The 17,690-nt window shown below is 48.0% G+C and overlaps 1 protein-coding gene across 1 annotated transcript in view; it reads left to right on the forward strand.

The window, feature by feature from the left end:
• Window positions 1-17,690, forward strand: part of CAMTA1 (calmodulin binding transcription activator 1) — a 1,094,671-nt gene that overhangs the window by 667,910 nt on the left and 409,071 nt on the right. The gene's annotated exons all lie outside the window — the stretch shown is intronic.

Raw genomic sequence — 17,690 nt, forward strand, 5'->3', positions numbered from 1 at the left:
GCATCTAACCTCGGCCTGAACAACTTTCCACTCCAGTTTCTGCTGCTAATAACTTCATTTTCATGCTCTTTGCCAGCCTAATTCCTGAGGGAGAAAATCTTGGTGGGCAAGCTCACCTTTTCACACCAGCCCAGGTAACACCTCCCAGGCCAGCTGGTGACAGGTGTCCCTGGGGTCATGAGCTAAGACAGAGCCATGGTACAAAGCCTAGCCACCCCCAGCTGTCCCCTAGAAGGGGCTGTGAAGGCAGCAGGCATGTGGCATTGTCTAGAACAGCAATGAGAGTACAGAGACTGTGTGGACAGTTCAGGAGAACCTCAAGTGACTCCCAGAAACTAGGACCCAACTAAATGGGCTTGTCACTCAACCAAAATAGCTTCAGTTGTACTCCACTTTGAGAGGCGAGAGAAACCAGTAAGAGGAACGTGGTATTATGGATTGAATTGTATCCCCCAAAATAGATATCGAAGCCCTAACCCCTGTATCTAGAAATAGGACCCTATCTGGAAAGAGAGTTTTCTTTTTATTATGTTAATGAGGTCATACCAGAGTAGGGTGGGTCTGAAACCTAATGCTCTCTGAGAGATGCCTTTTAGAAAGAGCAGGATAGACACAGAAACACAGGGAGAAGACAGATGCCAAGGAACAGCAAACAATGCCAAGGAACTCCTGGGGCTACCAACAAGGAAGGGCCCTCCCCTAGAGCAGTTGCCCTGATTTGGACTTCTAGCTTCCAAAACTGTGAGAGAATAAGTTCCTGTTTTTTAAAGCTACTGCTTGTGGTGGTTTTTGTTACAGCAGCCCTCAATAACTAAGACATCTGGACAAAAAGTAACCATATAGCATGTTCTAGCATCAGTCCAAGTCTCACTCATCTCTTCAATTCAGAACAACAACTTTCAGGATGCCAAGATCCCTTAAATATCAGAGAAAGACCCAGCCACACTCACTACCCCACTCCTCATTAGGTAGAAAAGAAGATCTGTATCTTGACGACAGGTTTTTCAGCCACCACCCGAAGGTGACCAGACTCCTCACTTCCAGGGCTTCAGGTCGTCTTCAAGTCTTAACAGGCCCCTGCATGTTGTTACTCTGCTCTTCTCGGTTCCTCAGCAGTGAGCCATTCCTTCTTACCTAGTTGGGTAATCCTATTATTTGTCTGCAGGAGATTCCCTGCCAGGGAATATCACATCCCTGTGCTACGGGTTTAAAACGGCAAATCCGAACCGTGATATAAACTTAAAAGTCATTACCATTCTCCTCAAGTGCATGTTAATGACACCATGGAATAGTGATAATTAGATGAAGCATCATTTCACACCATCACCAGTGTACTTTACATTTATTTATACGCCATTCTTTTCTCCAAAGTCAGCAAAATGGAGACTTGTACAATGTCCCAAAGCATCCAGTGAGGGGAATAGCCTGTGACTGTTAAGTACTGCCATATGAGTGCGTCGGTCCCGACATTCACCTCCGGCCTCTTTCTGGAATCCTAGCAGAAGAACCCGCCTTTCTGCCTGTCTTTTCTGTCCCCTGCCTTCCCAGGGACACGTCTGACATTGATATGTAGTGTGCACTCTGTTCAGCCCCGAAGCATCCACCCCACAACCAAGCAGCCAAATTCTCTCAGGGCCAGGGGCAGCCTTTTCTGAGTGAGTACCATTCCTCACAGAACTACCTGTGTCTAGGGTGATGTAACTTCTCAGCTATGTCTGTTGGTCCCTGTCTTTGTCAATAACACCCCTCCTTTCATCTCAAAAGCATTCCTTCTTGAACAATACATTATGAGGCCCCTCTTCCTCTGGGTAGAATCGGACATGATTCTGCTTGGAGAGAATCAGATGGTCCATGGGCAATTTTTCCACAATGGTTAAGTGCTCAGCTGCTAAATGAAAGGTTGGCAGTTCAAACCCACCCTGCAGCTCCACAGGAGAAAGACCTGGCAATCCTCTCCTGTAAAGATTACAGCCAGGAAAACACTATGGGAGAGTTGTATTCTCTCACATGGCGTCACTATGAGTTGGAATCAACTCGATGGCACCGAACGATAACAATGGCACCAAACAATAACAAAAAACCAACACAGCAGAGGCTAATTCATTGAGGGGCTGAGTGGATGCCAAGTGTCCACGCTTTGTGCCGGGCACTGGCTAGACTCAAGAATAGAATGATTTTTCTTTAATAGGAAATGTTGAGTGACCATTATGTGCCAGGGATTGTACTACATCTTTGTACACACTTTCTTTTTATAGTCTGTGCAGTGGTCCTGTGATGGATGTACTACTGTTATCTCCATTTTTTATAAGGCGATGAGTTCAGAGGAGTTAGGACACTTGCTCGAGGTCTCACAGCTAGTAAGTGGTGCAGTGAGATTTGAACCCATGTCCTTCTGACTCCAAAGGCCATGCCCTTCGTCACTACATTATCTTGTCACTCACTTCTGAGCAACTTGGGACAAAGCCCTGGTCTCATCTGGTCTACCTCAGTTTCCCTTCTGTAAGCTAAACAAAGATGACAGAATGGTTCCCTTAGTCCAGCGTCCAGGCTTGGATGCTTGCAACATTGATACTAAAGCGAGAAGCAGCTAGACCTCATTTTTATAGTAAAGTAGCCCTTGTTTTTAAAGTAAAAATACCAGTTGTTGTCAAGTTGATTCCAACTCATGGTGACCCTGTGTGTGTCAGAGGAGAACTGTGCTCCATAGGGTTTTCAGTGGTTGATTTTTTTGAAAGTAGATCGCCAGGCCTTTTTTCCAAGGTATCTCTGTGTGGACTCAAACTTCCAGCTTTTTGGTTAGCAGTCAAGTGCATTAACTGTTTATACCACCCAAAAAAACCCACTGCCATCTGGTCAATTCCAACTCATAGCGACCCTATAGGACCAAGTCGACCTGCCCCACAGGGTTTCCAAGATTGCAGCATCTTTCTCACCAGCAGAGCAGCTGTGGGTTTGAACTGCCAGCCTTTCGGTTAGCAGCAGAGCAGTTAACCACTGCACCACCAGAGCTCCTTTTGTATCACCCAGGGATTCTTAAACCATATTGGGCCACTTATTTTCCTGGGTCCCTGGGCCTCAGTCCAACCAGTCCTGTTCCTGTGTAAGCCCCTGAGAATACAGGTGGACCTTCTGTTTACAGGGGAATGGGTGGAGTCTCAACTTGTACTTGCACTGGGGTCTAACTTGGGGTGTGGGGATACCTTTCCAAGCTTCACACCCATGGACCCCTCAGAAGTCCCTGGGTGGACGCATGGCCCTGGGCAATATCCGAAACCAGCCTCCTGGGAGGAGATTCTCCCTGTGTGCTCCCTTTTCCATCCTGGAACCCCTCCTGCTGTCCCCATGCCTCAGGGACAGGGGTGAATGTGCGTGCTAGGCTCTGCATCGCAGGGAAGGCGCATGTGCAGTGATGGTGCTGTATCACAGACGGGTCTCTCAGCTCATGACCCTCCCAAGTCCTCTGCATCCCACGAGTTATCCAAGCCTGCCTGTGTATGAGATCACACAACTGCAAATTTGGATGAAGCTTGAGATTATCTTTTATTTTATAAATTATTGTTGTTGTTAGGTGCCATCAAGTCATAGTGACCTTACGTGTAACAGAATGAAACGTTGCCCAATCCTGCACTATGCTCCTCATCATTGCCATGTTTGAACCCATTGTTGTAGCCAGTGTGTCAATCCATTTCATTGAGGGTCTTCCGCTTTTTCACTGATCCTTTACTTTACTAATCATGATGTCCTTCTCCAGGGATTGGGCCCTCCTGATAACATGCATCCTGTCTCATTCCAGAAAGAATTTAAGGCGGAAAGTATGTTGAGTATCCAGCTCTACGACATCATGAGAAGCTGCTCGGCCTTTGTCCAAAGCCCTCCAGGGATGAGCCCCCCCTTACTCTTTGGTGCAGCCTGCTCCTCTATTAGGAATCACCGACTATTTGAAAGTCTTTGTTTTTTTGTTTATTCTGAGCCAAAATCTACCGCCCAGGACTCCTATCTTTGTATGGAACTGTTTATATATAATTGTGGGTTTATTTATGTCGTTAGTTGCTGTAGGGTTGGCTTCAACTCATGGCCACCTCGTGTATAACAGAACAAAATGTTGCCCAGTCCTGAGCCACCCTCACTGTTGTTGGTACATCTGAGCTCATTGTTGCTGCTATCGTGTCAATCCATCTCATTGAGGGTTTCCCTCATTTTCGGTGACCCTCTACTTAACCAAGCATGTTTTCCTTCTCCAGGAATTGGTTCCTCCCAACAACATAGCCAAAGGAAGTGAGCCAAATTCTTCCCCATCCTTGTTTCTAAGGAGCATTCCAGTTGTATTTCTTCTAAGACTGATTTGTTCATTCTTAAGACAGTCAGCAGTATATTCAGAGGTCCTTGTCAGCACCACAACTGGGATGCATCAGTTCTTTTTCTGTCTTCCTTTTTCATTGTCCAGCTTTCACATACATCTGAGGTGATTGAAAAGACCAGTTTGAGTCAGGCCTGCCTTAGTCCTCAAAGTGACATCTTTGCTTTTCAACACTCTAAAGAGGTCTTTTGCAGCAGATTTGCCCAATGCAATACATTGTTTGATTTCTTCACTGGTGCTTCCATGGGCGTTGATTGTTGATCCAAGTAAAATGAAATCCTTGACAACTTCAATTTTTTCACCATTCGTTATGATGTTGTTTATCGGTCCAGTTGTGAGGGTTTTCGTTTTCTTCACTTTGGGGTGCAAGCCATCCTGAACGCTGTGGTCTTTGACCTTCATCAGTAAGCGTTTCAAGTTGTATTCATTTTTGGTGATATGTGGGTATACACATATAGGTTTGTGGGTATGTGTCTGTGTATGTACAACACATACACACTGTGGGAAAGATGGGGTACTTATTGGCATTAGGTCTCCATCCCACCAAGTTCTGTCTGGCCTTGTTTCTCCCTTGGGGCGATAAGTAGGGAGCCACTGCTCTTATAGATATGAGCTCTGCTTTGCATCCAGCGCAACCTACGCGAGGTAGAGGCTTTGCTAGGGCCTGTCCTCAGCCCTAGCACCTGCACTCTGGTCCCGCAGGCCCGTCAGTGGGAAGGGCTCAATCTAGGGTGGCATTCGAAGGTCACTCTTGAGCATTTTGGCTCGGCAGACCTCGCCATCATGGGAAACCCAGAAATTGTGAGGGGTTGGGCATTGTGACCCTGAGCCTTAACACAGCCAGGGCCACCTGCCATAGTGAGCATTTTCTCAGGGAGAGAATCCAAGGCCCTCCCACGCTTCCCAGGCACAGACCTGCTCTCTGAAGAATGACTTTCATTTGGGAAATGTGCAGAGCTGGTGCAGGGTCTGCCTGCTAATCTTAGAACCGCGCTGCACACACGGGGCTGGAAATAGCTAGGTGGGAACTTCTAGCAGCGTGATAGCCAAACACGCCTCCCAGCTCCTGACCTGGCTGAAACACAGACTGTGGAGATGTGGCTGCTCCGTTAGAAAGGGCTCAGAGGCCACGCACCAAAGTGGGAACGAGTCCTATCATCCCAGAAAGGCTTCCTTCAGCAGAAACACCAGAGGCTGCTGCTGCCTGATCAGCAGGTCAAGGGCTGAGCAAGTGTGGACTGCAGCCCATGGCTGTGCCGGGAGCCCAGCTTCCTGAGGAGGTGAACTCAGAAATAGAGAATGGGATGGAGAAGCACATTCCACTTTCTGCTCACAGCATCGTCCCCATTTGCTTACCGGCCCATTCAGGATGGAGTCAGGAGGATGGTCATTTGGGAAGCCTTTGAACTTGGCATTCGGAGCCGGGCTTAAGTCCCTGCATCACTGAATAAGATGAGATTACAGTAGATTATTTGAGCTTGACATTTATGGCAAGTATAAACACAGCATTATTACTAGGAAATCATGAGCCTCCGATCAGGAAGACGGCAGTGCTGAGTGCGCACAAGTGAGAGAGGAGTTTTTATACAAAAGAGAACAAAGTGATATGCTCCTGCTTTTAATACTACTGCCATAAAACAGGAAAGCGAAGAGCAGAAAATTGAAACCATCAGGAAAGTGTCAGGTCCAAGGCAGCCAAGACAAAAGTCAACGCTGATGAAATAAGGGGAGCTGCTGGCTTGTCCTCCTGTGGATCAGCCCAGGATCCCACGAGAGTGGGAAGGGAGAGACGGCAGGAGAAGAGAATGGATGAGGGTGAGAGGAAAAGGAAAGAGAGAAGGAGGAAGAGGGGGAAAGGGACAGGGAAGAAGAACACGTGGGGAGGGAGAAATATGGATAAAAACAGGAGAAAGAGGAGAGAGAACAGAGGGAAGCAGTGGGGGAGAGAAGAGAGAAAAGGTGTCCCTTATTTTTTTCCTTCCAGTTACTGCAAAAATCAAAAAACCATACCAGTTGCCATCAAATTGACTCCATCTCATGCCAACCCCATGTGTAGCAGAGTAGAACTGTGCTTCATAGAGTTTTCAATGGCTGGTTTTTCAGAAGGAGATGGCCAGGCCTTTCTTCCGAGGCACCCCTGGGTAGACTTGAACCTCCAACTTTTCGGTTACCAGCTGAGCACGTTCACAGTTTGCACCACCCAGGGGCTCCACAGTAAGTGCCAACCTGGGCTTACTAGTTCTTTTCAGAGGACGGGGACATGACTTTTGTCATCTAGGAGGTTTGTTCATGTGTGTGCCTCAACACCGCCTAAGAAGGGTAATCGAGAAGATTCTTTAGGCTGTGGGCTTCAAAAAACACACATGCTATGGACTTCATGAAATGTTTTTGCTTGGTGTCTGTACGAAAGCCCCTTGGACATTCATATCGTGTGGAGTTACTAAGGCGGAAGGAAGGCCAATGGATAACTGGATGCCAAGCTCCAGAGGTAGGTGTATTGTTTGTTTCAGAAGGTATCTTTGCTGATTTTCCCTCAGGGGGAGGCTCCTTGGCCACCAGCCAGTGCTGCCCTTCCCAGGAAAGGGAGAGAGAAAAGCCAGGAGCCTGGTGTGAAGATCTCTTCCCCTCTAAGAGAGCCACGCTTATCCGGGGACAGCGAGGTCCCCTTTCCTGCCCAAGCACTTACTTCAGTATGTCCAGCCACAGGTGTTCATGGGGTATCTTGAAGTCCCTGAGTGGTACAAATGGTTAATGTGCTGAGCTGCTAACTGAAAAGTTGGAGGTTCGAGTCTACTCAGAGGTGCCGTGGAAGAAAGGCCTGGTGATCTATTTCTGAAAAGACAGCCATTGAAAACCCTATTAAGCACATTTCTACTTTGACACACATAGGGTCACCGTGAGTCTGAATCAACTTGATAGCAACTGGTAGGTTCCAGACTCAGAGGTCACCAAGGAGCTCAAGACACACCCCACCCCTTGTCTTGCTGGTGAAGGACACAGAGACAGAGACAGAAACCTAGGCAGTCAGACGCATATGAGCAACATGACCTCGGTCAAGTCACGTAACCTCTGTAAGCTTCAGTCTTCTCATTTGCTACCTGTAGATAATCGTAGCACAATTTGCATGAGGACGGGGATGGGCTCTGCTCTGTTCACACTGTAAGCTCAGTGCCTGGCCCAGATCAGGCACCAAGCGCCACCTCTCTGCTGAAAACTCCAATCTATATCTTCACCTCTGACCTCTCTCCAGAACTCCAGATTCCTTACCCAGCTGCCTACTCAACATTTTCCTCTGGGTGTCTAAGAGGCCTCAAGAACTCAATACAAACCAAACTCTGTCTAAATTTCCACCTGACCTATTCCCCTCCAAATCTTCCCATCCATTCACCATCAATTTTCCCTAAAAACCAAGGAGTCGTCTTTGACTCCTATCTTTCCCTCTCTTCCCCATTCAGCTGGCCAGCCAACCCTGCAGCTCTACCCCGATACAGCTCCAATCCACCCACTTCTTCCTGCCTTGCTGCTGAAGCCCTCGACCAAGTCTTCCTGCAATCTTTTCTGCACTCAGCAGCCAGAGTGGTCTTTTCAGTACACAGCTCAGGTCATACGTCCCTCCTTAAAATGCTCCAATGGCTTCTACCACAGTAGAATAAAATCGAATATCCTTCCCGTGACCTCAGTCCCTCCCTGGTTGGCCCTGCATCCAGTCTCAGCCTGCACCGGGCTCCCTCTTACTCCCTGGCTCCTGCCAGGCCAGCATGGCCTCCTTGCTGGTCCTCAGATGGCCACAATCAATCATGTCCCAGGGCCTTTGCACTTGCTTTTCACTTTGCCAGAACACCCTCATTCCAAACCTTGCATGGCTGGTCCCTCATGTCTAGGACCAAGCACAAATGTCCCCTCCTCAGAGAGGCCTCCTCTGACCACCCCATCCAAAGGACCTCCTCAGTCATATCACACCTGTCGATTTTGTTTTCTTCAAAGCACTCCCCACTATCAGAACATACTGTGTTAATTACTCGTATCTTATTTGTGGTCTGATACCTCCTCTACTTGGTAAGCACCACTGGAGCAGCGACCTGTGTGTCTTATACATGTCCTAGACCTTGGGATGGGACTGGCATCTTTTTGCATGAATAAATGAGGTGCTGAGTATTGTCCCCCCACCCCCAGGAGGGTCTAGAAGGAGGCACATTGTACATGGCCCAGGGACATAAAGGCCCACCCACCTTCCGGAAGACTGGAGAAAGCTCAAGCAGAGACTGTAGAAATAATGCAGATTGAGACAGTGTCCCTGCTAGAGGGATGCATGACCAGGTTTGAGAGAGAGGGGTGGTCGTAGGGGCCCAAGGTGCACCTGACTTCAGCAGGTTTGTTCTTTTTGGTTGAAGATGTTCTCACATGACTGGAGGACAGCCAGAGCCCCCAGTGCTCTCCTGTCTCCCATTCGGGACAGACATACCTGTGAAGAGTCAGGCACATCCTCTATCATTCCTGGGACCTCCGTGAGGAGGACCTGGCCTCCCTCCTCCCATGTGTCCTTGCAGGATGCACACTTGAGCCCAGGCCAGGCACTGCAGCACACCACACCTGAATGCTTGCTGTGGAATTTTCCTGCCTGGCTTGGGCTTTCGCTGGTGCAGTTTTGGCTCCATCCAGAAGCTCAGGCCTTCCTGGTGATCCTGAGTGAGACCTGCCTTTTGAAAGAAGTTTTCCCAGAGCTCAGGGCTGCAGTGCATCTCGCCCCTCAAGATGCACAGTGGAGTCAACAAATGGTGCGAGGGAGTTTGCAAATGTGCACGAGGGACAGCTACCACGTCCAACTCATAATCCTCCCCCTGCCCCAATTTCAGGGTGAAGGGGAGTCCCAAACCGGTGGGTCACTCACAGGTGCCTTTCCACACGGGCCCCTCAAACATGCCAGGGTTCAGCCCCATAGGTAGTGTCTGCCGCATTCCTGGTAGCTGCTGTTACAGGGAGGTTGCAGAATGTTGGTTAACATCAGGGCCTTAGGAGTCATCGAGACCATTTTGCCTCTTCCACTTACTGGGAAACTGAGGACAAGTTACTCAACCTCTCTGAGCTTCAGTTTCCTCCTCTTTGAGTCAGCCCAACCCAATACCTGCCTCATGGAGTTCAGGCGAAGATTTGATCGGATGGCATAAAGCCCCAAGGAAGCCCCAGCTCATGTTAACTGCTGCTGGGATCACCCACACTCAACCCCATGTCTCCATCCTGGTGACCCTCTCTTCTGTCACTCCCCACATGGGTTTCACAGTTGAAGCAAAGGCTCTCTGGGGTCCATTCACTGCTGGCATCTTCTGGGTTCAGGTGAAGGATATTACTGTGCACAGATCTTTTGGTGCTTTGGTGGATTTCTTAGCACATAAGGGGTTGGGGGATAAAACTAAGGAAAAGGCCCCAGTGATATTATCTGGTATCATGGAGTACCCAGCTGTGGGGGGGGAGTGAATGAATATATGGGTTCTCCCCCTACCCTTTCCTTCCTTTGAATCTTCCTTCCCTAAAGCTGCAGGGAGCAGTTGTTCTCAAGAACCTGAGACTCAGGCTCACTTAACAAGCCTTGTCCTGTTTACCTCACGATGGGTCACCCAGGGCTCTTGGTGAAAAGAGGGTGTGAGCTGATGAAAGGGGAGCAGTAAGAGGAAATAATTAAGTTGCCTAGGTGATGGAGCATCAAGTCCTGCCACTATCCCTCCCAGCTGGGCAACCTTGGACAAGTTACTTAGCCTCTCTGGGCCTCAATTTCTTTGCGTGTAAAGTGGGGATAATGATTCCCATCTCACAGCGTTGCTTATTCTTTCGTTTAACAAATGTGAGAGGAGTAGAGATGAGGCTCAGAGGGATAGGTTTATGCAGGACTGTCTAAACCAACTTAAATCTTTCAATCTTTATCTAAAGGGCACTGGAAAGCCATAGAAAAGCTGTAGGCTGATTGATTGGTTTGTGTCTTGTTATTTTTAAACAAGCAAATGTCATCATCCATTTGAGTTTTGAAAAAATTACTCTGACTTCTGGGTGAAAAACAAATTGGAAGTTGTGAGGACTGAGTAAGATAACACATGCAAAGCAATTACACAGCCCCTGGCATACAGGCAGCGCTCAGTGATGCTAGCTCTTATTATTATGTTTATGATGATGATGATGATGACTGTTATTGGACAAGCAGCTACCTCTTCATAATTAAAGCTGTAAGCACTGGCTCAGGACACTCTAAAGGAAATGAGCTTCATCTTCAGTGGTAGATCCTTGGGCTGCCTCTGTGTAGGGAACTGATAGATGCATGTGATGTGTTATGAAATAGCCTTTGATCGGGTCCCAGAGAATGTGGCTTTGGGTGAGAGCTTCTGTGTGCCTGGTCAGTGGACGTCCAAGGGCCCCGGGGCAAAAGCTGGCTCACGTAACACCAATAGCCTGCTCAAGTGTAGGGGGACCTGATTCAGGGCTTAGAAAACAAAGTTAGCTTCTTGTGCTTTTATTGAATTTAAATACAGTGAGCTAAAGTTTATCAAATAAAATCAACTTCAAAGCATTTGAACTCAATTGAATGGAATTTAAATTTTATTATTTCTTAGCTCATTGTTTCTGGACTTTTTTTTTTTTTTTTAAGTTGTTTTTAGCTTGAGGTCATAATTCTCTCCACTTCTATTTAGTGTCCTGTCCAGGTTCTTCTGGCAGGAGCCTTGAGCAGTCCTCTCTGCTGACGTTGTTATCAAGTGTATCACCGGCATTAGTTTCCTAGGGCTGCGGCAACAGAGTACCACGAACTGGGTGACATATAAGAACAGGAATTCATTGCCTCAGTTCTTTAGGCTAGTAGTTGGAAATCAGGGTGTCAGCCGTGTTGATTCCTTCTGTGAACTCTAAAGAAGAATCCTTTCCATGCCTCTCTCCTAGCTTCTGGTGATAGCGCCATCCTTGGCGTTCCTTGATTTATACATGCATCACAACAATCTCTGTCATCACATGGCCATCTTTCATCTGTGTGTGTCTCTGTGTCTCTTTTCCCCTTTTATAAGGATACCACTCATATTGGATTAGGATCCACCCTACTCCAGTATGACCTCATGTTAACTGATAACATCTTCAAAGGCCTATTTCCAGACAAGGTCATGTTTGCTGGTACTGGAGGTTAGGACTCAACATATCTTTTTGGGGGACACAATTCGATCTAAAACACCACCTCTGAAGGTCTTTTTTTTTTTTTTACTCTTTCTTTTCTTCTTTTTCTCTTTCCTACTTTATGTCTGGAGTCCTGGTGGCACAGTGATTAAGAGCTCAGCTGCTAATCAAAAGAATCTACCAGTCGCTCCTTGGGAGCCCCATGGAGCAGTTCTACTCTGTCCTGTAGAGTTGCTATGAATCAGAACCTACATGACTACAATGGGTTTTTAGTTTAGTACTCTGTCTCCCTTTTGTTCTGTCTCTTCCTTCTTCTCTCCACCCCTCATTTTCTCCCTGATGTAGTACAGAGATTAAGCTTAGGTTAGAGCCAAACACGGGTGAATTGAGTTCCAACTCTGCGATATATTAGCTCTGTGACCTTGGACCAGTTACTTAATATCTCTAAGCCTTGGTTTCCACACTTGAAAAATGGGAATAATAAAAATAGTAGCTTCTTAAAGGCTGGCATGAGGATTCAATGTAAAACACTTCTGGCACATAGTAATTGTTCAATACATAGAAATCTTACTATTTGGAAGTAGCTTTCTGAGGGGGAACTTGTATACCTCCTCCCTTTGTGGCTGCTCTTGATGGCCCAACTGAAACTCACATCTTATTTTGAATGATCATGGACCACAGTCACTGCTACTGTTGCTACCAAGGGACGTTGCTGCTGGCAGAGCCATGCTAAGCACGAGCCCATCCCCTACCTTGTCCTGGCCACAAGACACCTGTCCTCCTCTCCCTTCCTTCAAAGACAGCTTGTAGTTGAAATTCATGTGTTGCCTCCTCAAGGTCTTGTGAGTTAGTGCTTCTGGACTTTTCCATGCCAGCCACATGCCCCTTTGATTTGGGGAAATCCCTGGATGGGATTTTATTTAGTGTCTGAGCAGGGTGTCAATGTGCTGGAGCTTGGAGTCCATGCCCCCGGCCCTCCTCCCCAACCTGGAACAAGGTGGGACACCATCATCTTCCAGAAGGCTGTTCTCACTCTCATGACTTTTAGATGGCTGCACATAATGGCCCTGCATTTTCTGGGTTTTGCTAAGAGGCTGTTTGTGAGCTGGGAGCAGGGGGTGGGGAAGGGGTTGTGGGTTCACTTTCAAAATGAAGGAGAAGGCCCAGATCTTTGAGTGCTAACAGACCCAAGGAACAGCCCACTTTCCCAGACTCCCCCTAGTTTCTCTCTTTGCTGATAAAGTGGTGAATTACAAAGGCTGGGGGAAGGACAGAGCCCCAAGTCCTCATGTGTTTGTTCTCTGGTGAGGGGAGGTAGGCTCTCCAGTCGCTTTTCTGAATCTGTAGTTAAACACCTTGACTTGATAAATGAGATATGACCTTGGAGTAAATTTGCCTATTATCTAGAAGTCATGGAAGCAGATATTAAAAATGGACTTCATTTATTTTACGAGGCGTCAGAGCATGTCAAGCCTCTCATAATTAGTAATAAACTCATCTCTGCGTGATGACTTTTTACACTGTTTGTATTTTTTATTGACGCAGTCACGCTTAGGTGGGCCGTGCCTCAAGGCAGGCCGCGGTGCGGCCAGTCACGGCACAGCCTTTATTCTTCCTCCTGGAGACCCCGTGGGCCACTCTGGCCACAGGACCACCAACCCCCACCCTCACTCCCTTCTCTCCTTCTGCTGTCCCTTCATCTCAGAATTCAGACTTGCCTCCTCAGACACGCCACCTCTGCGAGCTTGCAAAAATAAATCTTAGGTGCTGAACATAGATATATTTCCTTCCGCCTCCTTCTGGTGAAAGTGATTTGCAGTCTCCTTCCCGTGTCAGCCAGCCACCCCTGTGTGCCTCCAAAGACTCGTGGTCAGGGAAAGGACTGCTGTTTCCAGACCAAATGAGGCCTCGGGGTCTTGTTAACGGGGCTCCATGCCATGAAGCCTGTTGTTTATGGACCGACAGGTTGCCCCCGCTCTGTCTCCCCTGTCTCCTGGCAAGCGAGCGTGCCTCTGATTGGCATGAACAGCTGAGAAGGAGCTGGAGGAGCTGTGAGCCCAGGGACCCCCCAGCTTGGCTGCTTTGGCTGTAAAGTCCCGCCCTTCAGAGCCCTGGAGGTGCATGGGGAAGTGGGAACCTCCCTTCCAGGATGTCCTGGGAGGCTGCAAATTAGATGCATTGACCAGGAGTTGAACCCAGGTCTCCTGCATGTAAGATGAGAATTCTACCATTAACCACCTCTGTCCTCACTTGCAATCACATACACCAGCGTCCGAATCTCAGTTCCACCATTTACCAGCTATGGGACCTTGTCAAGTGGCTTTGTTGTTGTTGTTGTTGTCGGGTGCTGTCAAGTTGATTCCAACCCCATGTAATAGAGTAGAACTGCCCCATAGGGTTTCCTGGGCTGTAAAGCTCTACGGGAGCAGATTACCAGATCTTTCTCCCGTGGAGCAACTGGTGGTTTGAACTTAACCATCTTGTTACCAGGGCTTCTTGTGTCAAGTGGCTTAGCCTCTTCAAAGCTTAGTTTCTTGTCTGTCAAATGGGGTGATGACACCCCCACCAGAGGGGGCCAAGTGAGATACCAGACTTGAGGCCTCTGGGCACCCACACTGTGCTGGGAACACAGTGGGTGCTCATGGCTTTGTGCATGTCTTCCCTGAAGGCTGCTCCTCTTCATCCTGCTACCCTTGGCCTTGGCCTGTCCTGGTCTGATGGAGTCACTAGCCCGTGTTTGCTGACCTGGCTGCGAGGATTTGCAATGAGACTGTGTGAGTTAAAACAAGAGGTTCCAACTCACCCCCTTCTCTCCACAGGCTTGGTCTCCAGCCACTTGGCAGTCAGGGCACACCCCGGTTTAGTTGAAGGGAGTTTACTGCTGAGCTTAATAGGGTCGTTTTCTGCAGCACATAAATCTGCGTGTGCTCGACTGAGGCTCCTGGATGGTTGGCACATCAGCCATGTTAACGGGACTTGTCCCTGGAAAACGGGGCCACGGGTGTTGGAGCACCGTTTTGGCTGTTTAGTCCACGGGAAGGGATACAGCTCATGGGGAGATTTAGTAGAAGCTTGGCTTGGCTCTTCATTCTCTTCCTGCCAGCATGGCCAAGGCGTTGCCTTCAACAAGAAGCAGGAGGGACACCAGATTAGTTCAAGATTCGTGATCCCTCATCACGTTTCATTATGCGAGCTGCTGCCATCGGTTTGAATGAAAGAAACGGGCCCCATGGTCCTCTCTGAATATACATTTGTTCATTCAGCAAGTATCTCCTAACTCTTAACTTGGACCAGGCCCATCACCTGGACTGGGGCTACCAAGGTGAACGAGAGAGATCTGGGGCCTGGCCTCATGGAATGTAGTCAGTTGATGGAGAGAAATTTTAGCGGGGGGCAAGGTGGTCAGGGACAGCTTCCCTGAACACATGGCCTTCTAGCAGCCACTTGGTCGGTGAGTCAGAGCTGGCCAAGTGAAGACAGAAGGCTGGAGAAGCCTCGTGTGCACCTGAGGGATTATGCCTTCTTCCTTCAGGGACTTCCGTAACTCTCGTTGTTTACTGCGTAGAAGGAACCAGAATGTACAGGTCCCATGAATCCGCGTCACCTAAGTTACTTTTCCACAGCTTGACTTTTTAAAAAGTCAAGGTGAATCTCATTTCATGCAATAAATATTAACCTGAGAAGTTGGGGGTACATTAAACTTTTATGCATCGCAATCAATTTCCTATGCAAGAGAGGGCTTGAGACTAGTTACAAGAGCTGTGGGGTGAAAACTCCCTTGGTGGGAATCGTCTCATCTTATCTGCTTGGCAAGTTACACCAAGTTTCTGTGTATATTAATCGTCTTGATTTTCCTTTCCCCATGCTTCCCTTTCCTCACTCTCTGCATCTCTGGGTTGATCTCCAATGCCCTGGAGCTGCCTTCTGTCTTGGCTCTTCTATGAGGAAGAATCTCTGATACCTGACCTCTAGGAGTTTAATATTCCAAAAATGCTTAGGCCATGATCCTTATATCTTGGAACACCAACCCTAACACCTTTCTCTATATCTAGGCGGGGCCATGTGGCCCATTTGCAAATACGTCTTTTTGCAGATGACCCAGTGTCCTCGCAAGGTCATAACACATGTCCTCTATATGTCCCAGCCATGTGACTTTGTAACCTACACTTGTGCTGTTGCACTGTTCTTGTTAGCTGCTGTAGAATCAGCCCCTAACTCGTGGCAACCCCATGCACAACTGAATGAAATGTTGGCTGGTCCTGCAACATCCGCATGATTGGTTGTGGTTTGGATAGTTGTGATCCATAGGGTTTTCACTGGCTGATTTTCAGAAGTAGATCACCAAGCATTTCTTTCTAGTCCATCTTAGTCTGAAAGCTCTGCTGAAACCTGTTCAGCACCATAGCTCCACATAAGCCTCCACCAAGAGACAGGTGTTGGCTTCACGTGAGGTGCGCTGGCCGAGATTTGAACATGAGCCTCCTGCATGAAAGGCGAGAATTCTACCACTGACCCACCACTGCTCCCCTTTTTGTTGCGTTAGCCTTTCTCTTATGGTTGGTGGGCTCAGTGGACCTGGGTACTTGGGGCAAAGATGGCTGGCAGACCCTGGAGGGACATGACTGTTTTTGCCAAGCCACTCAGCTGTTTACCGAAGGAGAAAAATTTTGAGGAAATTTTTGATGCAGACATTCTGCCAAGTTCAAAAGCGAGTGAGACGTGGGCAGTATGTAGCGTGCCCTTGTCTGTCCCAAGTGCTCAATCAATGCGAATGTGATGCTCACTCATTGTGTTACCCGCAGACACAGGCTGGGCTGTTTTTCTTGCATCCGTTTCACTGGGTGATTAATATCTTTTTTAATGTTCAGCTGCAGGGACTCCTTAATAAATTATTTTGTAACACATTGAAATCACTTTGTAAGCTTTTTTGTTAACACCTTTAAGAGGCCTCTGGCTATAAAATAATACTTCATCATCTCCCCAGTGCTGGACATTTGATGTAAGGCTCTTGTCTCGGAGATTGTTAATAAATAATGAATGGAGGGATGATCTGGGGGTTGACCTTTTGTAGAACATCATCTGTCAGGCGAACTTCACTTAATCCTTGCTTTTACGTTGTCTTCTGGCTTTGAGGAGATGGCAGTTTGCAAATCAGGTGGCTTAGTTCCTGCCAATAAGTAATATTTCCCCACGACAGTGATGTCCAAACCATCAGCCTGAGCCCTTGTGTTTTCTCTGAGACCCTGGGGAGGCTTTCAGCACCGTTATTAGCAGGTCTATTTTTGGACCAACAAGTGTGGGAGGGAGGAGAACGTGTCTATCTCTTTTTCGTAGCATTAAGGCCCAGCTGACCTCAGCAGGAACTCTCTGTGTGCGGAGGATGGGGACTACTAAGGCTGGCCAAACCAGGTTCAAGGTGTCTCTTCAATGCGCTTTATAGGATGCAGCTTTCTGCTAAGGCATTTCCACCTTGCTAGCCCCGCTCGGAGAGGTCCCTGGGTGGTGCAAACGGTTAACGTGCTGTGCTGCTAACCGAAAGGTTGGAGGTTTGAGTCTACCCGGAGGTGCCTTGGAAGAAAGTCCTGGAGATCTACTTTTGAAAAATCAGCCATTGAAAAACTTATGGAGCACAGTTCTACTCTGACACACATGGGGCCACCATAAGTCAAAGCTGACTCAATGGCCACTGGTTAGCCTCCCTTTGGAGGCACAGCAAGCCAGAGCGTCACAAGGGCTTGGAGACACCTGGGGGCAGACTCTCGGTGGAGGGTCACAGAATCAGAGAGTCGCTGAAGTTTAAAGCCAGAAGAAAAAGAAAAAAAAGTTGATCTAGTCCAGCCTCATCAACTTACAAAGAGGAGCTGATGTTGAGAGAATCTGAGTGACTTCCAAGGTTGCACATGGGTTCAGAGTGGATTTTTCACCTGAATCTCAAAACTCTGGTCCCCGTAGTCCAGTGTTCCCCACTGTGGGGTGATTCTAGACCCCCTCTGCTCATTCACAGACAGATGCTCGTGGAGCCCCGGAGCGATGCAGGTGTTGTGCTGCATGCTGAGGGAACACCACGGAGAGCAGAACGAACACTGCGTCCCTGCTTTCCTGGAGTTCCTGGTCTACTCCAGAAGAGACTTCTTAAACCCGAGTGCACGGTGACTCATGAGAGTGCTGACGTATACTATTGAGGTGACCC

This window comes from Loxodonta africana, chromosome 3, assembly GCF_030014295.1.
Source record: "Loxodonta africana isolate mLoxAfr1 chromosome 3, mLoxAfr1.hap2, whole genome shotgun sequence".
Lineage (NCBI taxonomy): Eukaryota > Metazoa > Chordata > Mammalia > Proboscidea > Elephantidae > Loxodonta > Loxodonta africana.